Consider the following 12,391-nt stretch of genomic DNA (forward strand, 5'->3'; position numbering starts at 1 on the left):
CCTGTCACACTGGACACAGGCCCTGTCACACTGGACACAGGCCCTGTCACACTGGACAATGGATATATGTCACGCTGGACACAGGATATATGCCGTCACACAATGGTTACATGTCACACTGGACACTGGATATATGTAGTCACACTGGACAATGGATATATGTCACACTGGACACTGGATATATGTCGTCACACTGGACACAGGATATATGTCACACTGGACACTGAATATATGTCGTCACACTGGACATAGGATATATGTCGTCACACTGGACAATGGATATATGTCACACTGGACACTGGATATATGTCACACTGGACACTGGATATATGTCGTCACACTGGACACAGGATATATGTCGTCACACTGGACACTGGATATGTCACACTGGACACTGGATATATGTCGTCACACTGGACAATGGATATATGTCACGCTGGACACAGGATATGCCGTCACACAATGGTTACATGTCACACTGGGCACAGGATATATGTCGTCACACTGGACAATGGATATATGTTGTCACACTGGACACAGGATATATGTCGTCACACTGGACAATGGATATGTCATGCTGGACACAGGATATATGTCGTCACACTTGACACAGGATATATGTCGTCACAGTGGACACATGATATATGTCGTCACACTGGACAATGGATATGTCACGCTGGACACAGGATATATGTCGTCACACTGGACACAGGATATATGTCGTCACACTGGACACAGGATATATGTCGTCACACTGGACACAGGATATATGTCGTCACACTGGACACAGGATATATGTCGTCACACTGGACACAGGATATATGTCATCACACTGGACACAGGATATATGTCGTCACACTGGACACAGGATATATGTCGTCACACTGGACACTGGATATATGTCGTCACAGTGGACACAGGATATATGTCGTCACACTGGACAATGGATATATGTCACGCTGGACACAGGATATATGTCGTCACACTGGACACAGGACATATGTCGTCACTCTGGACACAGGATATATGTCGTCACAGTGGACACAGGATATATGTCGTCACACAGGACACAGGATATATGTCATCACACTGGACACAGGATATATGTCATCACACAGGACACAGGATATATGTCGTCACACTGGACACAGGATATATGTTGTCACAGTGGACACAGGATATATGTTGTCACACTGGACAATGGATATATGTCACGCTGGACACAGGATATATGTCGTCACACTGGACACAGGATATATGTCGTCACACTGGACACATGATATGTTGTCAGTCGTCACACAGGACAGGACACAGGATATATGTCGTGAGTGACTCGTGACACTAGACAATGGATAAGATATAGGCCGTCACACTGGACACAGCCCCTTGTATTACTGCAGCCCCTGTACACAGTGTACTACTCAGCAGCACTGCAGCCCCTGCATGTGAGCACTGCAGCACTGAGTTAGTTAGTTAAATCACAAAAAACACAGGGTTCAGGGCTAAATAAATCACAACACAGGGCTTAGGGCTAAATAAATCACAACAGGGCACGGGCCACAGGACAGCCCCTGGACAGTGGACACTGCAGCCCCTGCGTGTGAGCACTGCAGCACCTAGTTAGTTAAATCACACTACAGGGCTCAGGCCTATAAACAGTCACTGACTCTTAAGTCTACAACACAGGGCAGTGAGGGCAGGTCACGGAGCACAGCACAGCACGGAGCACATGGCACGGAGCACAGCACAGGGCAGTGAGGGCAGATGTCAGGTCACGGAGCACATGGCACAGAGCACAGCACGGAGCACACGGAGCTTCCCAACCACCCTCTTCCCTCTCCAAGATTGGAGTGAAGATGGCGGGGCGCGCGTGCGTCTTTTATAAGATCCCGCTCCCGCGAGAATCCGACAACGCAATGATGATGTTCGGCCTCGTTATTGGTCCGGAATTCAGGCGGGAACTCCCGAACCGGCTCGGATCTGGCCCGGATCCCCGATATTCGGATCTGTCGGATCTCGGGGATCCGGACCCGCTCATCTCTAATTTCTGGGGTTGCTATTCGCACACGACCCTCATCATTTTGGAGAAAAATCGACGGACCCCCCTGGGTAATATCATGGAACAGCTGTCACTCTGTGACTATCACTGGTGGGAGGTGTACTACCACTGGACACAAATTTAATGATCATAGACAAACAGAAAGAAAAGGGTGTCTTTTGCGTGGTGCACCTCTTATGGACTCTCACGAATAAAAATGAACCAATACAGTCATAGAATAGTACAGGGTCAGTGAGCCGCCATTTTTTAAACACACCTTACTCCCCTTCTTGACATTTATGTTTTGTTTGTTTTTATATTTCGCTATTTTTTAATCATGGCAATAAATGTTAATTTTTAATCGTGAGAGTCCATGCAAAAGACCGCCTTTCCTTTCTCCTTGTCTATGATAGTTAAATGTTTAGACACATCCATTTTTATCTATTGCATCCATTCCCCTATCTTCTAGGAATCTTCCTTTTAGCATCTATTTTAGGAATATCATCACGCTTAATGGCATTTTATTATGTTAATGGATACATTCTTAATTGTCTTTTGGAACCGAATTGGCATTTGTCCAATTGTTCCCATAATTTGTGACCATTTTCTTTTATGTCTCTATGAATATTATAGTGCTTTGATGCTCCTCAGACAAAGCATCCTGTAATGACACATGCATTTATACATCTGTCACTCTCTCTCCATTCTGTAAATAGGTTTTAACAACACATCTACATTAAAGTGTCCTGACTTCAGTCTATAATGTAATCCTTTATTCTTTAAATATCCTTCCACTTCTACAGATTGAACCAACGCAAAATAAAATAGAGTTGATGTCTCCAAGATGACATATTTTCAAGTGATCTAGTGACATTCACATTAGGCTAAGTATATTAATCCTTACATTATAAATGCCTGCAACATCCATTCAAAAACTCTAAAGGTGCATACACACGGTGTAATATGATTGCTGGCAATGGATTGCAATCAATATATTGCTCAGCAATCACATTGCTCAGTGTCCTGTTTTCATCTGCGACCAGAGATGGTCACAGATGAAAATGTCACACTGCCGGGAGAAGATGCAGTGGAAGTCGCTGGTCGGAGGAGCATGCTCCTCCGACCAGCAACCACTCAGGGGCTGAAAACGGGAGCGCGCACTTGGCGATTTATCATCGGTGCACACTCCCATCGCTGGCAATATGGTTGCTCATTGACCATATTTCCAGCGATATTTGTAATAATCGTCCCCGGTTGTACGCACCTTTAAAAATACTTTGGTGGTTTAGATTGAGCAGTTGGGGGGAGATGTACAATTAACTCACAACTTTTCTTCTCAATCAGTTGGTATTCCTTGCGGGGTGTTTATTGCTGAAAGCAAAAGGATTATTAGGCGCTTGTCAGAGGGGGGGGGTGGAGGATAAGGGTTGGAGGGATAAGGATAATCAAGAGAAAGAGGAGAGTGGAAATGGAGAATAAATGATAAAGGTACAAATAAAATAAAAATAAAAAATAATAATAAAAATTAAAATTAAATAAAATCGTGCATAAATTGTTTACACTCTTTTGTAGTGTTGGAGGGAGCAACAGTCCAGTTTGCAATAGCTCTAGCTTGCCCTAGCTTGCTAACCTGTTTTACAGGAGAAGACGGCAGCGCTCTGCTGTTCAGCGTCTTCCATGTGCTGCGTGCGGCTTGGGGTGACGTCACCCGATTCTCCGGCTTCTGCTCTTGGCTTCTTCCACACGCTGGTGCTGCTACTCAGCCAAGGAGCACAACAGTAGTTACAGTTGGTATTCCTGTTTTACAAGCCCAGCACATTTGTTTTACAACCCAGTTGCTTTTTGACAGAGTACTATAATACAGCTATAAAGATTTTTTTAAGGAGTAGACCTGTGATGGCGCTATGCTGCCTAAAGAATGTACTGACCCCTGATTATCACCCAATAATCAACAATGCCAAACAATACACACAAATGGGGGTTTCCAACCAACAGGCGCAAAATGAAGTGGGTAATAGTCTCTGAATCTTCCTACGTTCTCTTCAGAGGTTGCTCGACCATATAGGGGAAAATTTCAGAAGAGAAGAAGGTAGTTAGGTCTGACCAACCCAAAGGAAGGACAAAAATGGCACAATGAATGTTTTGTGAAGAAATGGATGGGCGTACCCTACTTACGGTAGGTAGGGCAGCGTAAAGGCACGTAGCAGTTTCTTTTTTCTCTTCTATTCTTCTCCAGTGGCTCTCTTTCGCATTGTGATCCTCAATTGTTGTCGGTGAACGTGATGAGGAAAAAAGGTATAATGTATAAGTTTACACTTAATTGACCGTATGTCAAAAATTATCAGCACCCTGTGACTTGATTTCTTGATAAGTAGGAAAGGTGCTAGGATCGTACCTTACTCACTGACAGTATAAGCAAGGTACACATATAAAGGTTTCTTTTACTTAGAGGAATTATTCTTCCTTATGTAGACCAAATATTGGCGTACCCCAACTCACGTGAAGGGAATTATTTTCATACACGTAGCGTTTTCTTTATTCGATGGGGCTCGATGTGAATCAATGGAACGTATTTCTCTCCCAGTTGTGTAGTGAAACAACAGTAAAGGTAAGGTACATATATAAAGGAGAAAACCTTACTACACTGAATCCTAAAATAGAAGACACAGTAATAATTATATTGGATGATTACTGTACATTGAGCTTACTTTGGGTCAGTATTTTTTAATACTCTTTTGTGCTATCTATGTGTACACCACTGCAGGCAAAGGATAATTCCATGAGAATGCTGAGATTTCTTAAACTACAGTATGCTTTCTAACAAAATAGAGAATTGCTGTACTATTAAGGGGTCTACACACGGGGAGATTGTGAAGCATTCTTAGCAATGCTAGATCACTCTTTATACCTTGCTGAAGAAAGCTTCAGCAAGATCTCTCAGCACACAGTGATATGTCAGTGCTTTGTCAGGGTCAGTGCTCTCCAGTGAGAACACTGGCCCTGACACTGGCAATTATAGATTTATCCATCATGCTGCATATTAATTGCCAGGGCGATAGCAACTCATGGGGCCATGCATCATGTGGCCCCTACACACAGAGCGATGTAGGGGCATTTTCTAAGCCATCTAGTGAGATGGCTTAGAAAATTCCCTCAAATTGCTCTGTGTAGGTAGGCTCCATTACTCCTCCTCCCCCATTCCAGGAGACAAGCTAACCAGAGACAGGAAAGACACTAGAATGAGTAGCTACCCTTATCACACATCAGTTACGTCCTGCTTTTGATAAGCTAACATAAATCTTACCCATTAGCTTGGCTGCCAAGGAGTCTCAGGGAGGGGGGAAATTGTTGATGTTCATTAGAGTAGTGTGTGTGTATATATATTCTATTTTAGAATACAGTGCACATTATATTGGGGTTTCTTGCCTCTTTAACAATTACATAGATTAATTTGAATAATAATTATTATTATTAGCCACTTCACTGGTACTCTTGAGAATTTTCTGGGTTATGCTCCAGTGTGCAGACTGGCAAACACGAAAATTCAAGGTAGTACCACTGCTTGCGCTCCCTCCTGCCTGAAGACAGCGCTGTGCACAGCTTCAGCCACTACCTGTCTCCTGCTTCCCGGCCCTGCCTCCTTCCCCTGTCTGGGTGCAGTGTGACCTTGCTAACGTCATGCTGCACACAGCCGGGTTGCCGGGGGCAGGGCTGGACAGCAGCTGATTGAGTGCTCAGCAGTACTGCCCGGCCGTGGGAAACACATTGGGGGGGGGGGTGTTTAGGGAGCACTCCCAAAACAAAGACTTGCCCAGTGGGGAGCATTCCTTTGTTTTGATGTATAAAACAGCAAGTTACAGTAATTCTGGAATATAACCATTTTCAAAGTTCTTTATAGCTGCAGGTTGATGTTTTACTATTTGTTGAAGATGCCATATGGTTCCAAATGACTGTTCTGGACAGTGACAGTTTTCACCTATGGGCTGCAGGGCTGCAGCCCCCCCAGGTAAAATCTGCCACTGTGGTGAAGCCAGATGCAGTCTGTGAGACTGCACTGGCTTCACTGTGACTGGCAGTGACTTCCTATTGGATGTCCGACCAGCCAGTCACAAGGCAGTCCCATTGGGAGGTGTTACCTCCCTCCGGGGCGCCTTGTTGTGGGCTGCCGGGCAAAAATGGCAAATGCGGATGCGCAGTACCTATATCGGTACTGTGCATGTGCTGGTCCTGGTGCCTGTAGCATATATTGTAGAGGCCCTGGGACCATGATTATTTATATGGGCTGTTGCTGAAGCAGCCCATAGAAGCTGGCCATATGTGCGGTACATCTATTTGTACTGCGCATGCACCAGTCCTGGTGCCTGTTATCATAGGACAGGCAGCGGGGACAGGAAAAGCTAACGGAAGTGATGGTGGTGGTGACAGGGGGAAGGTGTGCCTGCGGCCAGAGGCAGCCCCCCTCCCCGAAAGAGGTAGGAGCCACTTCTGGTTCTGGAAACAATTTTTTTCCAGTTATCAGTTGTATTTAATATTTGTAATCAAGTTATTAATTTTATGATATTTAGAAGTAGTAGCATATTTTCAAAACTACTTGCAATTCCTCTAACTTCTAGACATTTTTGCCATACTGTTTAAGAATCAAAGAGTACATCGCCAGCTACTCTCTTTTCAAAAGTCTCTTTTAAAATTATTTTTTGTGTGTATATATGGACAAATAACACATCTGTGAGTTATTATTAAATATATCTATATATAGATATCCTTGAAATAATACATTAGATTTATTGGTTTTGCCAAGATCTGTACTATCATGACAGACATTGATTTAAATGTTTAATAGTCCCAATTGTATTTATTTTGTGGCTTAGGTGCTCCACCATGAATAGTGATTCCTGAACTAATTTCTAAATTTTCATTCACAGTCTTCCTGCAGCACTTACTTACAGAGTACATAAACAAATAAGAAATTAAGTGACTTGTTCAAAACAGTATAGGGTAAGTGCACTGTATATAAACATAGCTGCATAACAGACACTATTGAAATAATTATTAGGGTGGCAGAAAACCAAGGGATTTGCTGCTGTTGAATGAAGTATGGAGCAGAAGATGGTTTAACAAAGAGATGGAATGTCACATGAGGGACGAGGGCCCTGCTCAGGAAAGCTTATGTTCTCAATGTGAGAAGCAGGCAGACAGTGGTGACCGAGATGGCGTGACATTTATAGTATCCTAGGCACTTAGAATATGTATTTGTAATACACATGAATAGTTATAAAGTTGAAAAATAAGCACACCATGCATGGCATTCTTCACTAAGCACCACTGCCTTTTGCCCCTTTACCCGGGTGACACAGTAGCCTTATTCAATGACAGTGGCGATAGACTGCAATATTTCTGCGTTAGATTTCCAAATATGATGTACATTTTGCGAAAAGTGCTTGGTGAGAAAAATAGTGTGGCTTATTCACATCCTTTGTGAGATACTAAAGGGGCTATTTGTCATAATTTGGTGACAGGTGTTTAAAAGGTGGTCCAGCTAAAAGAATGATTTTAAGGTTAATCAAAGACTCATGTTCCCTTTCTCTAGTTCCAGTAGGTTCTAAGCGGCAGATGTATTACGCCTGGTGAAGAGATAAACTGGAGATAAAGTGGAAGGAGATAACACACCAGCCAATCAGATCCCAACTGTCATATTTCAAACACAGCTGATAGGCTGGTGCGTTAACTCCACTTTACTCCAACTCCACTTTATCTCTTCTCCAGGCTTAATACATCTGCCCCTAAATTCCCAATTTGGTTTCTATGCAGACTAATATATTACAGTGTAAAAGTTATTCATTTTTGACAGTGTTCATTATTATGGAAGTGGATTATTTACTTACAAAGGTTTTCAAAACTTTTGTTAATGTACACACTAGTGTTACATTTACATTGTGCTGTTTTTTTAAATGGATTAACTCTGCTACAGTCATTTCCAGGATAGTACCAATTGTAGGACTTAAAATATAGCAAAGTGAAATAGTTATGCATACGGTAAATCTTGGCTAAAGTTGCAGCAACTAGTTGCTATTTAACTAGCATATTTAATATTTGCTACAGTGTGTGTTCCCAGTGTTTATCTGACTGTCTAGGGTGGATTGTTTTATTTTTACCATCAGAGCTAAAAATAGCTTCAACATGCAGTGAAGTCCGTATACATATCAATGTGAAATACAGTATGTTCTTACAGTTTAAAATTGCAACCGTCCAGGATATAAATGAGTAAATAAGGATTGCATTATTATTGCATGTCATTTTTTTGGGAGAGAGAACAAGAAAGAGAGAGAGAGAAAGAGAGAGAGAGAGCGAGAGATGCTGTTAGCTACTGTGTTGTCCGTGAAAGCAGATTAGATGAGGCTGATTAACTAGGGATAGATCCAGTCTGTTACAAAGTAGTCTTTAAGAGACCACTCCTCTGTGTTACTACCCAGCCTATTCATTTGCAAATGGTTCGGTGTGCAGCCAATATTTCTCTCTATCTCTCCTCCTTCCCTAGCTATCTCCCATGCTGAATACTGCTTTTCTATCAGCAGCACAATCTCCTCAATGCTGCGACTTGTATATTAATCAGAAGCTTTGAAAGAAAACCAATCAGATAGTCTATCTGACTGCAATTGCTTGCTTGTCAGACTTAAAATAACATTGGAAGAGGGATCCTCTTGATAAGATCAGATATACTGTAGCTGTGAAGTTACTATACTGTAAGCATTGTGGAGAATGCAATGACAGCATCCTGACGGACATAGATTCATGTACTTAATGTTCATACATACTTTGAACTAAGGTAAGTGTTTGACATGATGTTAGAGTTCTTATTCAGTACCTTTTCATATATGTACATAAACATATTTAAGATATGTAGTAACAATTTACATTTGTGTAAGAATATGTTTAAAACTAAATATAAGGACAATCCCTTAATGATTGCAAGTTATATAAATTATGAACTACAGTACATTACTTATTGCAATGTGTAATATATATATATATATATATATATATATATATATATATATAGATATAGATATATAGCTATATATATAGATATATATATATATCTATATATATATATATATATATGTGTGTGTGTGTGTGTGTGTGTGTTGTGTATGTGGATAGATAGATAGATAGATAGTTAGATAGATAGAAAGATAGATAGAAAAATAGAAAAATAGAAAAACACACACAGTACATGTATAGCTCAATGACTAAAAAATGAGTTAATGAGTGATATGGTTTGGACATGTTACATTACAAATGAAGATGAAGATTGAGGTGTTGTTTCTGTAAGTAAAATACTGTACAGCTCTGACAGTATACTGTAAGTTACCATCATAAAGGAATGTATGCAGGAAGAGGACACTTTTGCTAAACTAGCCAAATCAGCCTGACTTGCAGTATGTGAACATATTTACCAGATGTTTTCTAAAGGTGCTACTGACCTTTCCTTAGATATTATTGGACAGATCAGCACTAAACCTGCCAGGAAGCAAAAACATGTGAAACTGACATTAAGAAATGAAAGGATTCAGCAGAATACAATTATATGATGAAGTGTTTTGTCTTGCCAGCAATATATAGTAGAATTGGTGTAATTGCATATTTCTTGTTACCTTGAAGGCCCTGAACATGAAATGATGAATGCCAGCTGTAAAGGAATCAATATTTACTGAAATAGGAAAAAACTGTTGCACCATATTTATTTATTATTTTAAATAGACTACTCTAAAGCTGGTCATAATGTTAAATATATTTCAATAGATTTAAAGATCTATAATATTTTACTTTCCATAATTGTTACATTGTACGGTACTTAATAAAGTGTTATCTTCTTTGGTATAACATCCCCTTAAAAATGTTGTGCATTGGGTCATAAATAAATGTATGTAAAGAAACAAAATATTGAGAAAGTAGATGCATTAAGGGTGGTGCCATGAGTCCGTTTGCATCAGTGTTTGTAACATAGCCCTAAAAAGTTCAGTATGATTTACTGACAGATGTTTGACCGACAGTCATTAAACCAACGCATATTGACCGACAGTCAAAATACAGATACGGTCAATATACTGACATTCTTTATACCGACATGTTCAACTGACCGACATGGTCAAAATACCAACATTTAACATGCCGACAGGTCAATATGTGTTTATATGTGGGTTTTTTGTGTCTATGTCAACATAGGTCGACATAGACACCATCTAAGTGTCCTGCATCACCTCGCGGGGCTCGCTGCACTTGCCATGCTGCGGGCATGGGGCCTCACTGCGCTCAGCACACATTTGATTCCTCCTTCAGGTACATGGATGGTAAAGTATGAAAAAGGTCTGTTTTGGGGCAAAAGTTTCTGAAAAATCATGTCAACATGTTGACCTGTCAGCACGTTAAATGTCTGTATTTTGACCATGTTGGTCAACTAAACATGACAGTATAATAAATGTTGGTATATTGACCATGTCGGTATTTTGACTCTTGAGCAATGGGTGTTGGTATAATGACCATCAGTCAAAAGTCCGTTGGTAAATTGACTGCATCCCCTAAAAAAGTGTTGCTTGATGTATGTCACATCATAATTAAATATAATGTATTTCAATTGGAAAGTTCTATTTGGTGTTCTGTAGTAATTCTGTAGTAACTATAATTTGCGATTAAAGGTAGAATAGGATTTTTTTAATTGCCACAAGTATGTTACATTTGAAATTTCAGAAATTCAAATGCAGTGAATTTCAATATAAGCACTGGAAGAATCATAATTTAGCGCCATCAAATATTGCACACAGTACCAATATATTGTAAATGTCTAAGTTAAAGAAAAGATAAAACACTGTATTATTTAAGCTTGATTTAATAAAATTGTATCAATAGTATACATTTCAGGATCAATTTAAAAGTAAGATACATATATTTACACTATATTTTAAAATAAAAAAAAACTTACTGTACAAATGATACATCATTCAGAAAAAATAGCAATTCAGTCAACCATTACAATTTCAGGCACAACTGTAGAAAGACATAGTAATTAGTTTTCCTTTCTCAACTTCAAAATTAGAGAATGTAATTGTGAGTAATCATTTATATCTACTCTTTATTCCTGAACTAGGAATAGACTTTCTGAGGACAATAGTTGAATCAAGGGCAGTAAGAGGTCTAAAGCAATTATAGAAAGGTCTGATCGTGACTGAATTGACAGCTTATTATATTAAAAATGTATCTTTTTCAAGGTTACATTGCCTATGTCACATTGCACTTTCCATTTTCTTTAAGTGTTATGTTCAGGATTATGATATTTATTTTATTGGTTAATTATTCTGAGGGAATGTTCAAGTTGTGAATGCAAATAAGTACTGTTTAGCACTTGACGTGATTGACTAAGATTTAAATTGCTAAATGTCCCTCTCCCACACAATAATCTCCATTTGAGCTGCAGATAACCATCTTGAAAATCCCCTTTAGTATTCATTGTAATTATTCTGCAAGTATGTCTGGATAATCTATGATTAGCCATCTAATACTGATATTATCCACACTGTAAATTCCACAAGATAGGTTTCCAAACTATAGTTGCAAAATACACAGTTAGTGCATTTTAAAATCTTTGCATTTTAAACTGCAAACTGCAAACTTTAAAAATGTAATCTTTTAAAAAATGTATGTGTTTTATACTAAAAAGTTTTTGCTTTAATAGAAAATTGCTCACAAACAATTATTGAACTTTGGCACCAGTTGTTGGTTGACATTGGCTATAGACATGCTTAAGGCATTCAAATATAAAATTGTATTAATTTAAATGATAAACATTACATTTTATTAGGTACTTATGTATTATCTGGGCTCCCAAGTTAAATGCACCCCATTTTTTCATACCCCTACTATCCAACTACGCATGGAGTTGATTTTATATAGTGTGGCGAGCGCAGCGAGCCACCGTGCCCGAAGCGTGGTGAGCGCAGCGAACCCCGCGAGGGGACGCGGTCTCATAAGAAAAACGGGAGCCCAGATATTACATAAGTACCTTTTATTATTATTCCAGTTTCTACAGAGTAAATGTTGGTCTTGGTTTTTAAGTGCATTATGGGATTTCTTTGATATTGGAGTGAAACAAGGTTTCCTACTCCATTGTGTTTGTTTTTACTCTGTTCTTTAGTGTCCTTGCCCAAAGAATTTGACCCATCTAGACTTTAGTACATTTGTGTGCACCTACAGTAATTTGAAATGCATTATCATATAAAATGGCATGAGAGGCCCTTCTTGGTTACATCCTTCACGTAATCCTTAGCTGTGTTGTGTTGCTCATGCAATAACATTTTTTAT

General features: G+C 39.6%; 1 protein-coding gene across 1 annotated transcript in view; it reads left to right on the forward strand.

Annotated features, from left to right (window-relative positions):
- Positions 1-8,454: 8,454 nt before the first annotated feature.
- LOC146080611 (cadherin-9-like) overlaps positions 8,455-12,391 on the forward strand; it is a 266,660-nt gene continuing 262,723 nt past the window's right edge. The window contains exon 1 of the mRNA XM_083188082.1: positions 8,455-8,861. The gene's annotated coding sequence lies outside the window, so the exon portion shown is untranslated. The remainder of the gene's footprint in view (positions 8,862-12,391) is intronic.

The sequence above is a fragment of the Crinia signifera genome, chromosome 5 (genome assembly GCF_055691185.1).
Source record: "Crinia signifera chromosome 5, ASM5569118v1, whole genome shotgun sequence".
Lineage (NCBI taxonomy): Eukaryota > Metazoa > Chordata > Amphibia > Anura > Myobatrachidae > Crinia > Crinia signifera.